Below are 20,761 nucleotides of genomic sequence, written 5' to 3'. Positions count from 1 at the left end.
TTTCTAATGCCCTTTGAATCTGATTCCCACCAAAATCCATCTAGTTTGGGATGTGACGTTGATTTGCATATTTTCGATGCAAGTGGTTTGGTTCACCATCAACTCCGACCTCCTAATGAAGCCATAGACGACAAGCAAGAATTCTTGTCTGCAAATGAAGATCACTAGGTGGTATCTTTTCCTACTGTTGACTATAAAGAATATCATTTTGATTATGGATATTTAAGAAAGACAACTTGTTTATGGATCAATCATGGTCCAGACGAGTTGCCCTAGTTACTAATCTTTCTTGAAGTTTTGCTTGAATTCTAGGTTGTACTTTGAAAGAATATTTTTTTGAGTTTAAAGATAAGTTTGCAAAACTTCGGATTGTGACTGTTTCTTTGCTGTTGCTACATATCATGAGAAATCATGATAGGAGTTGTATATACTTAGGTCTCTTGAGTGTTGTTCGTTTAAATTTTTTTATTTTTGTTTAGATTAGGTCAATTTGTTTTGTTTTCTCTAGATTATTTGCTTTGCTTTCTTAGTTTAGTTTGATTGTCTGTTTTATTTTGCTTTCAATAAAGGGGATTCCATTTGTGAAGGGCATTGTTCCTTAAGACTCTAGCGTCTTCTCTTAACTATGTTCAGTCCATTTCTTGGGTATATGCACCAAGTTGTGGTACCAAAAGGGAGTCTTAAGATGCCACTTTTTTTTTTCTTTTGAAATCAACAAAGTCTGAACTTCAACGACAAATTGAACCTAATTACACTCCAAATTTGAAGATGCAACAAGAACAAGAGTCGGAGTGCTTCGAGTTTACTTTCTAAACTACTAACTTATTTTGAAAATGGTGGAGATTAAGGGCTTCAAAAAGGGGGGCCACAAAAAGTGGTCCTATTTTTATGCAAAAAACATAACATAGCGTCTGTTGTGGCCCCCCTAAAATGTTTAATTTTTTTTTTGAATTTTTAAAATCGCTTCAATGAGAAATTAGCTGACACCTTGTAGTTTATGCTAGATTTTTCAGCTAATTTTTTAATGAGTATATGATTTTTTACTAATTTTTGAAGTGGACACATCCTGAAAAATAGAAATTTGAGTGTGCTCCCCCCTAAAATCATTGAAAACTAATAAAAAATCAAAACTTTTTTTTTATATAGTGTAGATGGAGTCTAGTTTCTAAAAATGTAAGTTTTTTCAAAATCTGATGAACGTGTAAAAATCTATACCCAAAATAGTGCATGTTGGTTTTTGACAAAAAACAGACACACTGACAAAAGAAATTATAGATGAAAGACTTAACGAAATCAAAATTTGAAATAAATTACATTGTTGGATAGCTAAGAGGGAGCTCAAGTTTACCACGATATTTTTTTAAACTTCATTGAAACACGTGCAAACTTGATGGAGAGCACGACAAAAATATGTCAAAATTTTCAATGTTCTAATAAAAACACGTCTCTAGCCTGAAATGGTCGTCCAAACCTTTGGGTTGGATGCCCAAGGAAAATCCAACCCATAGGTTTGGTGTTTCCCAAAGCGGGTCATTTGGCATGCGCCAAATATGGCGCTCTCCCTATTTGGCATGTGCCAAATGTGATCAATGGGTTTTCCCATTTGGTGCACGCTAAATGTGGTCCATATTCCATATTTGGCGTGCACCAAATAGGGAGAGCGCCAAATGTGTACATAGAAAACCCCATCTCACCTCTCCTTTCTTTATCTCCCTTCCCTCGTAGTTCTATCTCTCTCTATGAACTAGATCTCATATTCTCTCTCTCCCCTTACCTCTTCTCCGGCTCTTCATTCTTATAGATACATACTCTTTTTTGTCCCTCCCCTCTCTAGCTCTCACAATTCCCTTATTCCCCTATCCCTCGAGCTATCTCCCTCTCCATCCTTACACCCATATAATTCCCTCTCTCACCTCTTTCCCTCAGTTTCTTCCTCACTCCCTCCTCTGTCTAGGTCCTAAGGGGTCATAGGACACCATATGACCCCTTAGGACACAATATGACCCCTAACGACACCTAAGGGATCATATGGTGTCCTAAGGGGTCATAGGACACCATATGACCTCTTAGGTTACCATATGACCCATAACGACACCATATGGTGTCGTAAGTGGTCACAAGACACCATATGACCCCTTAGGACACAATACAACCCATAAGGACACCATATGGTGTCTTAATGGGTCATAGGACACCATATGAACCCTTAGGTGTTGCTAGGGGTCATATGGTGTCCTAAGGGGTCATATGGTGTCCTATGACCCCTTAGGACACCATACGACCCCTTAGTACACCATATGGTGTAGGTATGTTTTGTATGGTTTCCTATGACCCCTTAGGACACCATATGACCCCCTAGTACACCATATGGTGTCAGTATGGTCCTATGGTGTCTGATGATCCCTTAGGACACCATATGACCCCTTAGGACACCATATGACCCATAATGATAACATAAGGTGTCCTAAGGGGTCATATGGTGTCTTAAGGGGTCATAACACACCATATGACCTGTTAAGACACAATATGATCCCTAATGACACCTACGGGGTCATATGGTGTCCTATGACCCCATAAGACACCATATGACCCCTTAGGACACCATACGACCCATAACGACACCATATTGTGTCCTAAGGGGTCATATGGTGTCCTAAGGGGTCATATGGTGTCCTAAGGGGTCATAGGACACCATATCCCCTTAGGCCACCACATGACCCATAACGATATCATATTGTATCCTAAGGGGTCAAATGGTGTCCTAAGGGGTCATAGGACACAATATGACCCCTTACAACACTATGACCCTTAACAAACCCATATTGTGTCCTAAGGGGTCATATTGTGTCCTAAGAGGTCATAGTACACAATATGACCTCTCACAATACTATGACCCTTAACAACCCCATATTGTGTTGTAAGGGGTCATATGGTGTCCTAAGGGGTCATATGGTGTCATAAGGGGTCATATGGTGTCCTCAGGGGCCATAGGACACCAGATGACCCCTTAGGACACCATGTGACCCCTTAAAACACCATATAGTGTTGTTATGGGTCATATGGTGTCCTAACGGGTCATATAGTGCCCTATGACCCCTTAGGACACCATATAACCCCTTACATGTTGTTAGGGTTCACATTGTGTCCTAAGGGATCATATGGTGTCCTATGACCCCTTAGGACACCATATGGTGTCATTATGGGTCGCATGGTGTCCTAAGTCATAATTAGGTGTCTTATGATCCCTTAGGACACCATATGACCCCTTAGGACACCATACAACCCATAATGACAACATAAGGTGTCTTAAGGGGTCATATTGTGTCTTAAGGGGTCATAACACTCCATATGACCCATTAAGACACAATATGATCCCCAATGACACCTAAGGGGTCATATGGTGTCCTAAGGTGTCATAGGACACCATATGACCCCTTAGGACACCATACGACCCATAACAACACCATATTGTGCCCTAAGGGGTCATATGGTGTCGTAAGGGGTCATAGGACACCATTTGACCCCTTAGGACACCATATAACCCATAACGACACCATATTGTGTCCTAAGGGGTCATAGGACACTATATGACCCCTTAGGACACCATATAACCCATAAAGACACCATATTGTGTCCCAAGGGGTCATATGGTGTTCTAAGGGGTCATAGGACACCAGATGACCCCTTAGAACACCATGTGACCCCTTAGAACACCATATAGTGTCGTTATGGGTCATATGGTGTCCTAAGGGGTCACATGGTGTCCTAATGGGTCATATAGTGTCCTATGACCCCTTAGGACACCATATAACCCCTTATGTGTCATTAGGATTCACATTGTGTCCTAAGGGGTCATATGGTGTCCTATGACCCCTTAGGACACTATATGACCCCTTAGGACACCATATGGTATCATTATGGGTTGTATGGTATCCTAAGCGGTCATTAGGTGTCTTATGATCCCTTAGGACACCATATGATCCCTTAGGACACCATATGACCCCTTAGGACACCATACGACCCATAATGACAACATAAGGCATCCTTAGGGGTCATATTGTGTCTTAAGGGGTCATAACACACCATATGACCCGTTAAGACACACTATGATCCCTAACAACACCTAAGGGGTCATATGGTGTCCTAAGGGGTCATAAGACACCATATGACCCCTTAGGAAACCATACGATCCATAACGACACCATATTCTGTCTTAAGGGGTCATATGGTGTCCTAATGGGTCATAGGACACTAGATGACCCCTTAGGACACCATGTGACCCCTTAGAACACCATATAGTGTCGTTATGGGTCATATGGTGTCCTAGTGGGTCATATAGTGTCCTATGACCCCTTAGGACACCATATAATCCCTTACGTGTTGTTAGGGTTCACATTGTGTCCTAATGGGTCATATGGTGTCCCATGACCCCTTAGGACACTATATGACCCCTTAGGACACCATATGGCATCATTATGAGTCGTATGGTGTCCTAAGCGGTCACTAGGTGTCTTATGATCCCTTAGGACACCATATGACCCCTTAGGACACCATATGACCTGTTAAGACACAATATGATCCCTAACAACACCTAAGGGGTCATATGGTGTCCTAAGGGGTCATAGGACACCATATGACCCCTTAGGATACCATACGAACCATAACGACACCATATTGGGTCCTAAGGGGTCATATTGTGTCTTAAGGGGTCATAGGACACCATATGATCCCTTAGGACACCATACGACCCATAACAACACCATATTGTGTCCTAAGGGGTCATAGAACACCAGACGACTCCTTAGGACACCATGTGACCCCTTAGAACACCATATAGTGTCGTTATGGGTCATATGGTGTCCTAGGGGGTCATATGGTGTCCTAACGGGTCATATGGTGTCCTATGACCCCTTAGGATACCATATAACCCCTTACGTGTCATTAGGGTTCACATTGTGTCCTAAGGGATCATATGGTGTCCTATGACCCCTTAGGACACTATATGACCCCTTAGGACACCATATGGTGTCATTATGGGTCGTATGATGTCCTAAGTGGTCATTAGGTGTCTGATGATCCCTTAGGACATCATATGACCCCTTAGGACACCATACGACCCATAATGACAACATAAGGTATCCTAAGGGGTCATATTGTGGCTTAAGGTATCATAACACACCATATGACCCATTAAGACATAATATGATCCCTAACAACACCTAAGGGTTCATATGGTGTCCTAAGGGGTCAAAGGACACCATATGACCCCTTAGGACACCATATGACCCATAACAACACCATATTGTGTCCTAAGAAGTCATGTGGTGTCCTAAGGGGTCATAAAAAACCATATGACCCCTTAGGACACCATATAACCCATAACGACACCATATTGTGTCCTAAGGGGTCATATGATGTCCTAAGGGGTCATAGGACACCAGATGACTCCTTAGGACACCATGTAACCCCTTAGAACATCATATAGTGTTGTTATGGGTCATATGGTGTCCTAAGGGGTCATATGGTGTCGTAACGGGTCATATAGTATCCTATGATCCCTTAGGACACCATATAACCCCTTACGTGTCGTTGGGGTTCACATTGTGTCCTAAGGGGTCATATGGTGTGCCATGACCCCTTAGGACACTATATGATTCCTTAGGACACCATATGGTGTCATTATGGGTCGTATGGCGTCCTAAGCAATCATTAGGTGTCTAAGGTGTCCTAAGGGGTCATAAGGTGGCTTAAGGGGTCATAACACACCATATGAGCTGTTAAGACACAATATGATCCCTAACGACACCATATAGTGTTGTTATGGGTCATATGGTGTCCTAAGGGGTCATATGGTGTCCTAACGAGTCATATAGTATCCTATGACCCCTTAGGACACCATATTCCCCCCTCTCTCCATATCTCACCCTCCATCCTTACCTCATATGATTTATCATATCGGGTTATAGGGTCTATGGTTATTGTATAGGATCGATGATTTAGTGTTGTTGTAAATAATTATTCATCTTGGATATTATTACACTTACTTAAGTTTACTTAGGATAATGCATTTCATAGTAGTTTGGATATGAGACACTTGGGTGTTTGTGCCACATTGGGATAGTGTGTGTAGGAGAAATTCCACCTTTTATGGTGTTGATCTTGTTATTACACTATCATATCCACTTATTGTGGAGTGATAATTCCACCTTCGGTGGGTGATCCACCTCATGTGGAATATTATATTATTTCTCCTACCTACCCACACCTATTTCTTACCTACCCTTGTTTCTCATTGAGCCACAAGTCATATTTGTGTGCTCATACATCCATATGGCCTTGCCTATATAAGCAAGCCTCTATTCATTGTATGTAACTATTGAATCCAGTTGATTATTGATCATTTTCTATTGATGAGAATACAGTTTATTCTTGTCCTATATTGTGTCTCTATTTTGTACATTTCATTGAGCTCTTGATCTTGGCAAAATCTAACATGGTATCAGAGCCATTGGGGCTTCATTGATTCGTCTTGAAGAGGCATTATTGTGACGTCAAGAGGCAGATCTGAGGAGCAACATCTTTTGGAGGCATCCTAGACCAGATCCGACCCCGCCATTGCATCTAGAAGGCCGTTTCCATGAATTTTGGTTATAAAGTCGGCCTATTTTGGTGAGAAAATTTTTTTCTCCAATTTTGCTAGTATTGTACGGATTTTGAAATTTTTTTATTATTTTTCAGAAAAAAAAAATTTGTTTTCTGAAATATTTTTTCAAAAATTAAAAATCAAAAAAAAAAAAATGGAAAAATTTCGAAAAAAAATAAATTGAAAAAGCGAATAAAAAAAAACAAGAAAAATCAAAAAGTTTCTTTTGGGGGGTCCGCAGACCCCCCCCGTGCCGAACGTACCTGCGTGTTGTAGGTTGCAGGTCTGATCGCTCCGTACCTGCGCCGCGTCTCTGTCGCCGCGCATACCACCTGTCAGCGCGCGTCCACGCGCCGCCGCCCGTACCTGTTCGTCCCCGCCGACGCCTCTGCCACCGGCTTCCCTCCCTCTCCGCTCCGCCGCAGCCTGTGCTCCACCGCCACCCGAGTGCTCGCAGATCTGCGCCGAACTCCTCCGCACGTCGGCCTCTCGGTCCCGCTACCTCCGCCTCCGGCCCGTCCGACTAGCACAGCCGGCTTCCTCTCCGACAGCGGCCGCTTCGCCACGTAGACACCAGTCACCCAGACCGGTGAACCCGCACCCGCCACGTGGCAGGCGGCCACTGGCCCGCGGGTACAAACCAACCGAATCATCCGTACGGCCGCCACGCGTATACACAACCAGATTTTCGTATAGTGCCACGCAGACTTTCGTACACACAGTCATTTGCCGAATCAGCCTGCCCAGTCAGCAAATCCGTACGGTACAGACTACACAGTCATCTGGCCACGTCATCCGTCCGTACAACACGGACAACCAGTCAACAGAGGGCAAAGTTTTTGCGACGGTCATATGGCCATCAAATTTAACCCAATGAATTTCTGACATCAGCGCCACATTAGCAGGGTTTGAAAATTTTTGGACCCCCCTCTCATTTGCATTTTTGATTTTGCAGTTCAACTTCAAATGACCATAACTTGCTCATTTTTGCTCCTTTTTGGGTGCAATTTTTTTTGAAATGGGATAAAAATTTCGTGCTCTCCGCAGTGGTGAAATAATTTCTCGATTTTGATGCATGGATTTTTCAGAAAATATAGTTTTTGGTGACTGTACCTGAGTAATCCCAGTTTTTGCAACTTCAGAGGCTTCGTTTGGGGTCATCCGACCTCCTTTTTAGGTGCCATTTTTTTTGAAAGTGCGTATTTTTTTGTCTAATTTCACATGATACTATCAGATTGATGCCATTATAAGTAGAAATTGTACTTTCAGATCTTGGCCATTTTTGGCTTTCTTGATACTTGTATATTTGCTTGAATCTCAGTTAGATTCATTGCACTATTGATTGAAGTCTCTTGTATCTCATTTGAGAAGTTGTAAAATTTTCATCATAAGTCCACCTTGCCTTGTTTTGCAAGTGCCTCATTGTAATCACACTAAGTATAAAGTGCCAAAATCATCACTTTAGGGGGGGTACTTTGATTGATTGAATTGGGGGGGGGGCATCTCTTGTGCTTTTGTGCTCTTGTGTTCCTTCCTTTTTGCTGCTATGGGTTCTTCTAAGTTTCCTCTCTTAACTCCACATAATTATGCTACTTGGAAAATTGATGCATGGAGTAAACTTATGGAAAAAGGACTCACTCATTACATTGATGGAACTATTGTTGCTCCAGCTGATCCTAAGGTTGATCCAGTTGGTCACTTAGATTGGCTCACTAAAAATATCATGGCAATTGGTACCTTAAGAAAGTATGTATCAAAGGATCTCATTTTTCATATTGAGAAGTGTACTCTAATCAAGGATGCTTGGCAAAAGTTTCAAGACTTGTATGGTCAAGTTGATGAGATTAGGGGATATCAAATTGATAGTAATCTCACCATGTTAGATCCCAAGAATTTTGATACTATACAAGATTATGTCACTAAGGCAAATGAGTTGAGGGCACAACTCAAAGATTGTGGCATTGATAAAAAGGATACTCAATTGATATTCAACTTGATAGGGAAGCTTCCACAAGAGTATGCAACATTTGTTTCTAGTTTCCAAACCCATAGGATGACAATGGGTTCAAGCTACAAAATGCCTACATTTGATGCTTTCAATGAAATGTTGATGATGGAACAAACTAAGTTGATAAGCATGGGCATTCTTAAGGCTTCTAAGTCTCAAGCATTAGTGGAAAATCAAGGGAACAAAGGAAATCAAGGATATGACAACTCAAACAAGAAGAAATGGCAATCAAAGCCTAAAAAAAAAGCACCATCTTCTCCAAAACAAGGAGATTCATCCTCTTCCAAGAGAGAAAATTCACCAAAGAGGGAGAGACCTACTTGTGCTTATTGTAAAAAGATTGGTCATGAGGAGCATCGTTGCCATTCTAAGAAGATTGATGAGCTTACACATATCATCAAAAAGCATAACATTGATTTGCCTAAAGTCTATAAGAAGGATGATTCATCAACTTCCACTTCCTCACATTCAAAAGGAAAAGGGCAAGCATTCATGGCTTCTACAAATGGGAAGACTCACTCTTTTGGAACAAGAAAAGGAAAAGCTCTATGTGCTACAACAAGTCATAATTCAGAGAAATGGCTTCTAGACTCAGGGGCTTCTCATCATATGGCATCTTCGCAGTCTATGTTCTCTACATTTGAGCCTTGCACCATGCCACAGATTTTGATGGGCAATCATACATACATGGATGTGATTGGGAAAGGATCTATTGACATTGGGGATAACTCCTTCAATGATGTGTTGTATGTACCCCACTTGACAAACAATCTCCTTTCTATCTACCAAATCACACATGGCGCAACTAAGAGAGTTGTGGAGTTCACACCTGACTCAGTTTTCATTAGAGACATGGAGACTAGAGCTATCATTGCAACTGGGGTGGTTGATCATGCATCTCGGTTATACTCCTTTTCAAATTTTGTTGATGATGATGATTTCACATTTGATGATTCTACACATGATGATCACACTTATTGTGATGGTTCAGATTTTGAGGAGAACTTTGGACACTTGAACATGGGGATTCTCACATTTGACCCCGTTCTTGAGTCTTGTATTTCATCTCCTCATATTGATATCACATCACCTATTGCACCTAATGATGCAGATAGTGCGACAGTTTTGCCTTCATGTGATTCAGTGCAGCAGGATATTCATTGTCTTCCAGCTTCAGATTCATGGGATGATTACTTGATAGACATTGCAGGTTTGTTTGTGGAATCCTACATTGCAGATTTGGGAGACATCATTGATGACATTCATCTTCTCTTTGATGAAGGTGATCTTTCTTTGATTGTTGCAAGGGCACACTCTGACCCTCTTGTTCATTCTTTACATGATCATTCTTTCGAGGTTGACATGATTGTGGATACTTATGTACAACAGTTGGAGGAGGTCTCTTTATTTTTTGAGGAGACATGTGAATCTTTGGGACATGTTCTACATCCATCTCCACTAGATCTTGGAGTGCCTTTTTCAGCAGTGTGGCACAGTTTACCACCTTTGGAAGGGGTATCTTTTAGCATCGACATGGGGACACTTGAGCAGTTTTCAGAGATTCCTTTCATCATGAGTTTTCTTCATACATCTTCCCTTCATGATTGGGGAGACTTCATGGATACACCTTTGGTTTTGTTTCTTCCTAAGGGGAGGAATGTTGTTCGACGTTCGTGAAGCAGTTTCTTCATACATCGAGCTTCTTCCATTGGTGTAGATTCTCCATTGAGGGGGGGTCACAGTTTGACTTCTCTTCTTGTCTCATATGGGGGGGACTTTTTCCTCACATGGGGTTTTGTTCCTCACATACTTCTTTGAGAGTTTTTGTATAGCTTTCATCTCTCTTTTGGGGGAGGGTTTTTTCCCATTGGGTTTTTCTCTCTTTCCCCACTTTGTGAGAGATTTCATTGCATTGGTGTGCATGCATTTGCATTTGTTCATGGGTACCTAACATGGCCTCGTAGCCGAGACCCATCTTGCATTGCTTAGATGCATTGTAGACTTAAGTGCATTCCCCTAAGTTGCATTTTAGGGGGGGTGTTGGTGTAAATAATTATTCATCTTGGATATTATTACACTTACTTAAGTTTACTTAGGATAATGCATTTCATAGTAGTTTGGATATGAGACACTTGGGTGTTTGTGCCACATTGGGATAGTGTGTGTAGGAGAAATTCCACCTTTTATGGTGTTGATCTTTTTATTACACTATCATATCCACTTATTGTGGAGTGATAATTCCACCTTCGGTGGGTGATCCACCTCATGTGGAATATTATATTATTTCTCCTACCTACCCACACCTATTTCTTACCTAACCTTGTTTCTCATTGAGCCACATGTCATATTTGTGTGCTCATACATCCATATGGCCTTGCCTATATAAGCAAGCCTCTATTCATTGTATGTAACTATTGAATCTAGTTGATTATTGATCATTTTCTATTGATGAGAATACAGTTTATTCTTGTCCTATATTGTGTCTCTATTTTGTACATTTCATTGAGCTCGATCTTGGCAAAATCTAACATTTAGCATATTGGGTCATATGATCTAGGGTATTTGTTATAGGTTTTAAATGGTTTAATTTTTTATTGTTATGGCTATCAAACTATAGGGTATAGAGTAGAAATTTATCAAAGGTTAAAAAATTTCAATGGAAGTCATTTGGCTCGCATCATATTTGGTGCTAGCCAAATGAGCTGCACTAAAAAAAGGTTATATGGGACCCTTGACCCGTGATCCAAGCCCACATTCTCTCATTTTGTCTACTTTCTGCACATGATCAGACAAAAAAACACTTTTTGCATGGTGTTGACATTTTATGCAAGGTTATTTTATACGTTCCATGAGCTCTGCACCACCTTTTTTTTCATTTGGCAACGTCAAAGAGGAAGAACATAGTTTTTTTTATCAAATTTGAATAATTGAGGTAATATTTTCTTGTTTTTAGAATTCAAATACTTATTAAGTGTTATTTTGTTTAAATGTTAGAATAAAAATGTTTTGTCAAAATTGATTATAATCCTATTAGATTTACATTAGATTTAACAATGCATTTGAAGGAAGTTGCATAACAAAATTATTTGTTTAGTGTTTTAAAACAAAATTTGCAATTTCATACATCCTTTTTAAGATCTTATGAAATAATTTAAAAAAGGAATACATGAAATAATTTCAATTTCATATATCTATTTTAACATATGCATAATTAGGATAGTTATAGATGCATTAGGACAGTCCTAACATAATTAGGACAGTCATAGATGCATTAGGACTGCCCCTTACGCCTCTTAAAACCTCTTTATGAATCAACTTTATTCTCTTTTATGTGCATGTACATGTAGAAATCATCATCATGTCGAGGAAATGACCAAAAAATGTAACATCGGAAGAGCATGAAACTAAGAATGCAAAAAAAAGAGAAGGAATGAAGCAACTTCGTGAAGAAAGGAAACTGAATACCATAGAAGAAGAGGTGCCAATTGAAGAAGAACACGAAATATCCATCCAATCTAAGAGAGACTAAATTGGCCACACAAAGGCAACGAATACAAAACCTTCATGCAATGAGACAATTGAATCCCGAAGTTGAGAGCATGTCTACCACAATTCAAGTTGAAGGCACCCCATCTCTTACATCTCAAGTTGAAGGCACACCATCTCTTATTGGCACACTGTTGGCGTCTACAACATCTCATATTGAATGCACTCCCTCTATAACATTTGACGTTGCAAGTACTTCACGATTGACATCAAGTATTGGAGCTACACCATCTTGTACACCTCAATTTTAAGGTATGTCATCATTTTCATCTCCGGTTGAAGGTATACCACCTATCCCTATTGTTGTTGACATTCCTAATCTTGAGGTAACTCAAAGTTTGAGAACACCTCCTAGAGTTTTGCATAGAAAGCCTCAGTATTTCATTGATATTGATGCTAATATTTTGAAACCAATGACTGACAAGATTCCAAAGCATACTTATCAAAGACATGCTAACCGGATATGGAAAATATTTTTTGAGCCTTTAAATGAGATGGGAAGATGTCAACTATTTGTTGAAATGATGAGAAATCTGAAATTTAGGCCCATAATGAAGATTCTTGGGCTAAGAACATCGATTGAATCAAGTGACAAATCTATTGTGAAGAATTTGATGAATGCATATGATACTGTTGGTTCTAACTCACACACAAAAGATAGTAATGCCACACGACTTGTAATTATATCAACAATTGTAAGCACTCAAACTAAGAAAGCTTGCCTCATTAGAAAGACAAGTAAAAAATTGAAGATAACCCCTTAGGACACCATATGACCCATAACGACACTATTTGGGTCAGGAGCATATCAGCTATCAACATGGGATGGAGATCAACTCGAGGAACCCATCAATAGCATGCATCAAAAGAAATTCTATGTCTGAAAAATCATAAAAATAAAAAACAGTGAAAAATTAGAAAAATAAAAAATAGTGAAAAAGCAGAAAAAAAATCAAATATGAGAAAAAGTGCAATAAAAATAGATGATGAAAACTTGGCGAACAGGTGCTATCTTTCGGCTAGCTCTTCCATCTATTAGTTCATGCATATTTCTGCTTGCATTCATTTTCCATCTGAAGAATCAACTGAAGAAAATTGCTTTGAAGGAGATGTAGGAGTCGATGTAGTTCACACGTATGCAGGACAAACGTCAGGAACTAGTTCACTTGAGTTAGAATCACATTCGGATGACTTGGACTTAATCGAGGACGATCAAGAACTTCTTACACGAGGTCATTCTGATGAGAGTACCATTCTAGACATCGACATACATATTGAAAACTTTGATACATCCATCATGACCCTTGAAACCCTCGAAACCTCCCAACCTGAAGATCCCCTACCTCTAATTCACCCTAAAATTATTGATTGGGAAAACGAAGGACATACCACCATTGATACCTTTCCAAATGACCATGCCATATCTGTATATCTTAATGCAATCGAACCCGTAACAACTTTCACCAGGAATGTCAGCAACGCATCTTCCAGTCAAGTGGGTGCCAAATCTCCAAGTTGCAAAAGTGAAAATAATGAAAAGAATATCAGGTCTAATGCTGAAAACCATTTATTGGAAACATTAGATCAAGAAAAAGTAAAAAGAAAGGACACATCTAATGGTGAAGATTTGACACTTTACCTGAGAACTATCAAGAAAGGTCATCCATTTTGATCGAACCAACATAGGCAATTAACATTGGCAATTAACATTTTGATTCTTCATCCAGTGACTTCTCTATCAAAGAAATAAATGCATCAATATGTGAAAATTTTCAAATGAAGACAAATCAATTTCGCCTGGTCATATGCAAACATGGTAGGGTTAGATCCAAAGCTTATTATGCATCACTTAAATGTTAGTCCAGGAGCCAAACCAATCAAACAAAAGTTAAGGAAAATGCATCTGCATATTGCTCTCCTAGTCAAAGTAGAACTAAAGAAATTATTGGATGTAGGATTCATCAGACCTGTAGCATATCCTCAATGGGTATCCAACATCGTTCCTATTTCAAAACCAGATAAAAGCATCAGAATATGTACAGACTTCAAAGATCTTAATAATGCATGTCTAAAGGATGACTTTCCTTTGCCTTACATCGACATCATTGTAGATTTAACTGGTGGACACTCCATGTTTTCTCTAATGGATGGTTTCTCCGGATACCAGATCAAAATAGCACCCAAAGATCAAGAAAAGACAACTTTCACATGTCCATGGGGTACTTTCTGCTGGAATGTCATGCCTTTTGGATTAAAGAACATAGGTGCTAGATATCAAAGAGCTATGACAACTGTATTTCGTGACATGATGCATACATTCATGGAAGACTATGTAGATGACATATTGGCTAAATCATACAATAGAGAAGAACATATAGAAATAATGGAAAATATATTTGACCGGTTAGAATGATACAAGCTAAGGATAAACCCTAAGAAATGTGCCTTTGGTGTTACTTCAGGAAAGCTATTGGGATACATTGTTTCAGCTAGAGGTATCAAAGTGGATCCAACTAAGGTAAAAGCAATCATAGAAATGACATCTCCCAAGAATATTAGTCAACTAAGATCACTCCAAGGAAGACTCCAGTCAATCAAAAGATTTGTTGCTCAACTAGCAGATAAATGCCAACCATTTACTTATCTATTGCACAAAAATGTTCATTTCAAGTGGGACCACCAATCTGAGGACACATTCAACAAGATCAAGGCTTATCTCATGCAACCACCCGTCCTAATGTCACCAATTCCAGGAAAGCCATTGTTACTTTATGTATCAACCACTTAAGCATCCTTAGGAGTTTTGCTTGCACAATAGGATAATGAAGGAAAAGAACGAGCTATCTACTACATGAGCAGAACACTAGTAGGATACGAGATCAACTATATACCAAGAAAAAAAGCATGCTTGGCAATAGTTTTGCTTCTCAAAAATTATGACACTATCTACTATCTCACTCCATCAAGTTAATAGCTAAAATTGATCCTCTAAAATATTTACTCAGCAAAGCAACATTAATAGGAAGACTAGCAAAATGGATCATGATCCTAAGTGAGTTTGATATTGAGTATGTTGACAGAAAATCTATCAAAGGACAAGTCATTGTAGATCAACTAGCAGAGGCACCCCTTCAAGATGATCATCCTTTATAGATTGAATTTCCCGATGCTGATATCCTAACAATCACAACAAAAACATGGAAATTCTACTTTGATGGTTCATATACACAACATGGATCAGGAGGAGGCATTTTATTCATCACACCACAAGGTCATGCAATCCCAAAAGCATACAAATTAAGGTTTCCATGCACCAACAACATAGCAGAGTATGAAGCTTTGGTTACATGTATCAAAATGGCTATAGAATGGAACATTACACAACTTCAAGTCCTTGGAGACTCTCAGCTTGTCATTAATCAAATCAATAACGATTATCAAACAAAGGACGAAAAACTAATGCCTTATAAAAAGATGGCTGATGATATCAAGGAATACTTTATAGAAATAACTTTCCTGGAGATCCCAAGAAATGACAACAAAGCAACAGATGCCATGGCAACACTTGCTTCTGTCCTTCAGACATAGGAAATTCAACAACGTTATGAATTCCTAGTGGAAGAGTTGTTCTACCCCGCCTATAATTGTCATGATTCCCAAACCATCTGTCAAATTATTGGACATGATTCCTCCCGCTATGGCCAAACTTACACATACCTGAAAGATAACATCTTACCTCCCGATTTATCAAAGAACCAAAAGAGAAACTTTATTTGCCAATCCTCCCATTATACTCTCGTCGTGGATATCCTGTTTAAATGAGGTCTAGATGGTACTTTTTAAAGATGTCTTGAACAAGAAGAATCTGAGAAGGCCTTACATGAAATCCATAACGACATTTGTGGCACTCATTCAAGTGGTCTTACCCTTTCAAAAAAACTCATACGCTTGGGCTATTATTGGCCGACCATGGAACACGATTCTTTTCAGATAGCTAAAACTTGCAAACAATGTCAAATCCATGAGAATTTGATTCATGCACCAGCACAAGAACTTCATGCTTTAGCAACATCTTGGCATTTTTGCCAATGGGGTGATCTAGTAGGAAAGATAAATCCTTCTTCATCTAATGGTCACAAATTCATCCTTGTAGCTACAAAATATTTCACAAAATGGATTGAGGCAGTACCTTTCATAAATATCATAGGGAAACAAATTGCTGCATTTATCTTGAATTATATCATCTGTCGCTACGGAATAGAAATGACCATTATCACTGATAATGGGTGACCGTTCAAGAATCAAGATGTACAAGAGCTATGTGATAAATTCAAGATCCAACACAGATTATCCACACCCTATTATCCGCAAGGGAATGGGCAAGTAGAAGCATCAAACAAAATTATTTTGAAAATCCTCAAAAAGACAGTGAATGATGCTGGAAGAGATTGGCATATTCAATTAGACCCTTCTCTATGGGCCTACCGTACCAGTATCCACACACCAAAAGTGCCACACCTTTTTCTCTTGTATATGGGTCATAAGAAATATTGCCAATAGAAGTAGAGATACCTTCTCTATGAGTATCATTAAAAGGTCTCATCCCAGATGAAGAACATCGAGTATCTAGATTACAAGAGTTAGAACTGATCCATGAATGAAGACAAAATTCCTTTGATAATCTAAAGGTATATCAGCAAAGAATGTGCCAGAGTTATAATCACAAGGTCAAACCACAAATCTTTCAAGTTGGAGAACTAGTACTAAAAGAAAATCCACGCAACCAGGCAGATCAAGAAAAGAAAGGAAAGTTTGAACCAAATTGGTTAGGTCCATTTGTGATCACAACAATATTTGGTTTAGGAGCATATCAAATATCAACACAAGATGAAGATCAACTCGAGGAACCCATCAATAGCATGCATTTGAAGAAATTCTATGTCTGAAAAATCAGAAAAATAAAAAACAGTGAAAAATCAGAAAAATAAAAAATAGTGAAAAAGCAGAAAAAAAAATCAAATGTGAGAAAAAGTGCAATAAAACAAATGGTGAAAACCTGGCAAACAGGCACTATCTGTTGGCTAGCTCTTCCATCTATTAGTTCATGCATATTTCCATTTGCATTCATTTTCCATCAGCGCTGTTCATATGCATCATAAAGCTTTTGTACATACGCAGGCATCACAACTGCTCTCTCACCATGGTTTGGATCATTGGGTATATCATACTAAATTTGTTTCTAGGCTTGGGGTAAAATACTGCACTTGGTTGGGGGCAAAAACTTCTTGATCAATTCTAAGCTTAATCAAAAAAGGTAGAAGAAATAGTTAGACAAATCTTATCAAGCGAAAACTGAAACATATCCAACATTGAACATGAGATCAAATTATCAACCATCAAACTATCACAAAGTCAGTCTAAATGCATCGATGATATCTTTTGGATAATGATTTTAACATGATTGTTCAACTTTTCTATATTGATTTTCGCTATCATGATTTCTGAGTGACTCCAGGATGTCTTTGACTAGAGGAACAAGGAAGAAACATGATATTTTTCTTGTCTGCTATCTAAAAATTGATCATTAATATGTGCAAATTTGTCTCAGGACATGATCACCAGAGTATCATTGAAGACATTTCTGATTTGTGTATTGAAATGATTAATATAGTCTATTTTACACAAGCAACTCTCAGGTAATCTTGGTTCAATTATACCTCGATGCTTGTGTTAACTTGCCATATCAAAAATCAGGAAAACAGTGCTCAGGTCATCATGGTTTAATTATACCATTGATGTTTTCACTCACTTCCCACATTTAAAAAAGATCAATGATGATAAAAATGTAATAATCCAGTGACTAGTCCACTCGTAGCATTGCATTGCATTTGCATTTTAGCTTGCATTTCATTCTTGCGTGGGATCATAAAATCTCATCTTATCCAAGGTCAAATCTATCGCAGGAATCATCAAGGTATCATCTTAAGTGTATACACAATCAGAATGATGACTTATATCTCTCCAGATATTGTCGATTCGACGAAAATCTTATGTTATCCCCTCAACAGAACTATCATCAGCATATCTAATTGGTCCCGTACCTTATATCATCAAACTGTTAGCTCTTTATCTAATCAATCTTATCAATTCTGTCAATTGATTACATCTGATCTATCTGATTATGTCTTATACAAGATGTATCCTTCCTGAAACCAGACATTCAGATCTAGTCTTATACAGGATGTATCCTTCTTGAAACCAGATGTTTTGATCAAGTCTTATATAGGATATATCGTTTCTGAAACCAGACGCTTCTGATCATCTTTGTCTTATACATGATGTATCCTTACTGAAACCATAATAAATCTCAATCAATCTTATCATATCAAATCAAGATTTATCAATCAATCAGAATTGTATCATCGAGATCAAAGAACTTGCATTTTCATCAAACAACATTGCAGAAATCAAATCAATAATCTAATCGGGATATCAATTTTACAATAATCCAAAAACTCCAAAGATCAATTATCTCAATTGATCTCCTGAGGGGGCTTCATCATACTGCAATTTATCATCATCAAAATGAGATTATTCTTTGAATCAATGCGTCATCACACCTCACTTCAAAGAGGGACAAAATGTATACACCTAAAAAATGGTCTGAAGATAATTAATTAAATAAGCAATTATTTAATTAACCCCCCTTCTTAAATTTAATTGAATTCATTAGCAATTTGATTAAATTCCCCCTTTTCATCTACTTATTAATAAATCTAAGGATTTATTTAATAGGTTCATTTCAACAATCCCCTTTAATTAATTAATTAATTCAGATTAATTAATTTCCCCCATCAAATCCATTTCTTCTAAATCCCCTAATTAATTAAAACAAATCAATTTGTGAGTTGTTGAGATTAATTAGCCTTTTCCTATTATTTGAATTTTTAAAATTCAAATTCTTCTAACTTCTAACCACCTATCCTAACCCCTTCTAAGCCTAACTCATTCCATCTAACCTTGGGTTTAATTAACCATCCTAGCTTGCACATCCTAACCACCATGTCCCCTTTCCTTGAACACTTTGCTCTCTCATGATCAAAGCCTCTTGACAGTTGTCACCATAGAGATGACAAATGTTCCCTTTCATCCAACCTTTCTAGAAGCTTCTTGACACTTGTCACCATGGAGATGACATTGTTCCCTTTCATCAAACCTCTTGTCAACCTCCTCCAATTTAACCATTGATATCTTCAGACTTAATATTGACTGTTGATTTCTGCCACCTCACCCCTGGCCTTGGAAATCCTATAAATAGACCCCATTTTGGAGTTCAAAGGATCTTGAATTTCATCTCATTTTGCATTCAAGCATTTTTACTACAGTCATATAGCTCTTAGCAATATCATTTTAGCATTGTTATCATGTTCAATTTTAGCTTAAATCTAGCTTATTTTCTAGCATAATCATAGAATCATGTAGCATAATCATTATCTCATCTAGCTCATGCATCTTTTATCATTTAAATCCTCCATTTAAGTGTAATCAAGTCACTAGAATTTGCATGACCAAATCTGAGAGAAAAATTCTTACTCACATTTACTAGGAGGTGATAGATCGCTTAGTTATGGTTTTATCTTTCTTTGCTTTAAATCCATTAACCATGATTGTAATGATCTATTGAGTGTTTTGTGTTTGCAGGTATAACGGGTATACACTTCATAGGCATGACATTTTTGGCACCCACCGTGGGGTCGGAATCATCATTTTGGCCTCTCAAACTTCAACAAGACTTCATCTCTGCTGGGTCTGATTCAGAATGTCGTACAAGTTCATTTTCTGGCTCGTATGAACTTCCTTTTAAGCTGGGATGACACCTCATCCTGACTCGTATCAGGTAAATTTTGTGTCGTACGATATCATTTAGCTTGTCATGTGAGGTTTAAAGCTGTGCCGTATGAGTCTCTTTCTGGATCTATTCTGACTCGTATTAGCTTATTCTTATGTCGTACGGGCCTGTTTCTACCCCTGTACGAAATCTAAAGTTTTGACGTTTAATTTGTCAAAGCATGTCGTACGAGTTTCTGCCTCTGTGATTTTAAAATAAACTGCATTTTAGGGTTTTCTATTTTTAATCCGAGCTTTACTAATGCTAACCTTGACTTGTTTGTAAGATTTTTGACAGCTTAACTCTTTTTCTGTAGGACGATTGATGAAGATACGCTTGTTAAAGACTTAATTCCAAACACATCATGGCTAAAAATGGATCTATTTTGCAGGTTGCCTAAAAGAATTCAAGAAAACTTTATGTATTCCTTAAATTTTTTAGGTACACTTATTGTTTTGCTAAAGGAATGAACAATCATGTATTTCGTGTCTTTGATGATAGGCGAGTATTCTCTCACCTTTCTTAGGTGATCAGAAAGCTAGACTCATCTTTTACTTTCATTAGTGCATTTGTTTAGTAGGCCTACCCTCCTGAGGAGCTAATAACTCTTAAAGCCATTACGATCGGTGTGAGGGGAACGACCTAAGTGTGAACGGCTAACGCCAAGTAATCCAAC

Source organism: Cryptomeria japonica, chromosome 11 (assembly GCF_030272615.1).
Source record: "Cryptomeria japonica chromosome 11, Sugi_1.0, whole genome shotgun sequence".
NCBI classification, from domain to species: domain Eukaryota; kingdom Viridiplantae; phylum Streptophyta; class Pinopsida; order Cupressales; family Cupressaceae; genus Cryptomeria; species Cryptomeria japonica.
The sequence above is the reverse complement of the archived record's forward strand: the minus strand, read 5'-3'. Positions refer to the sequence as shown.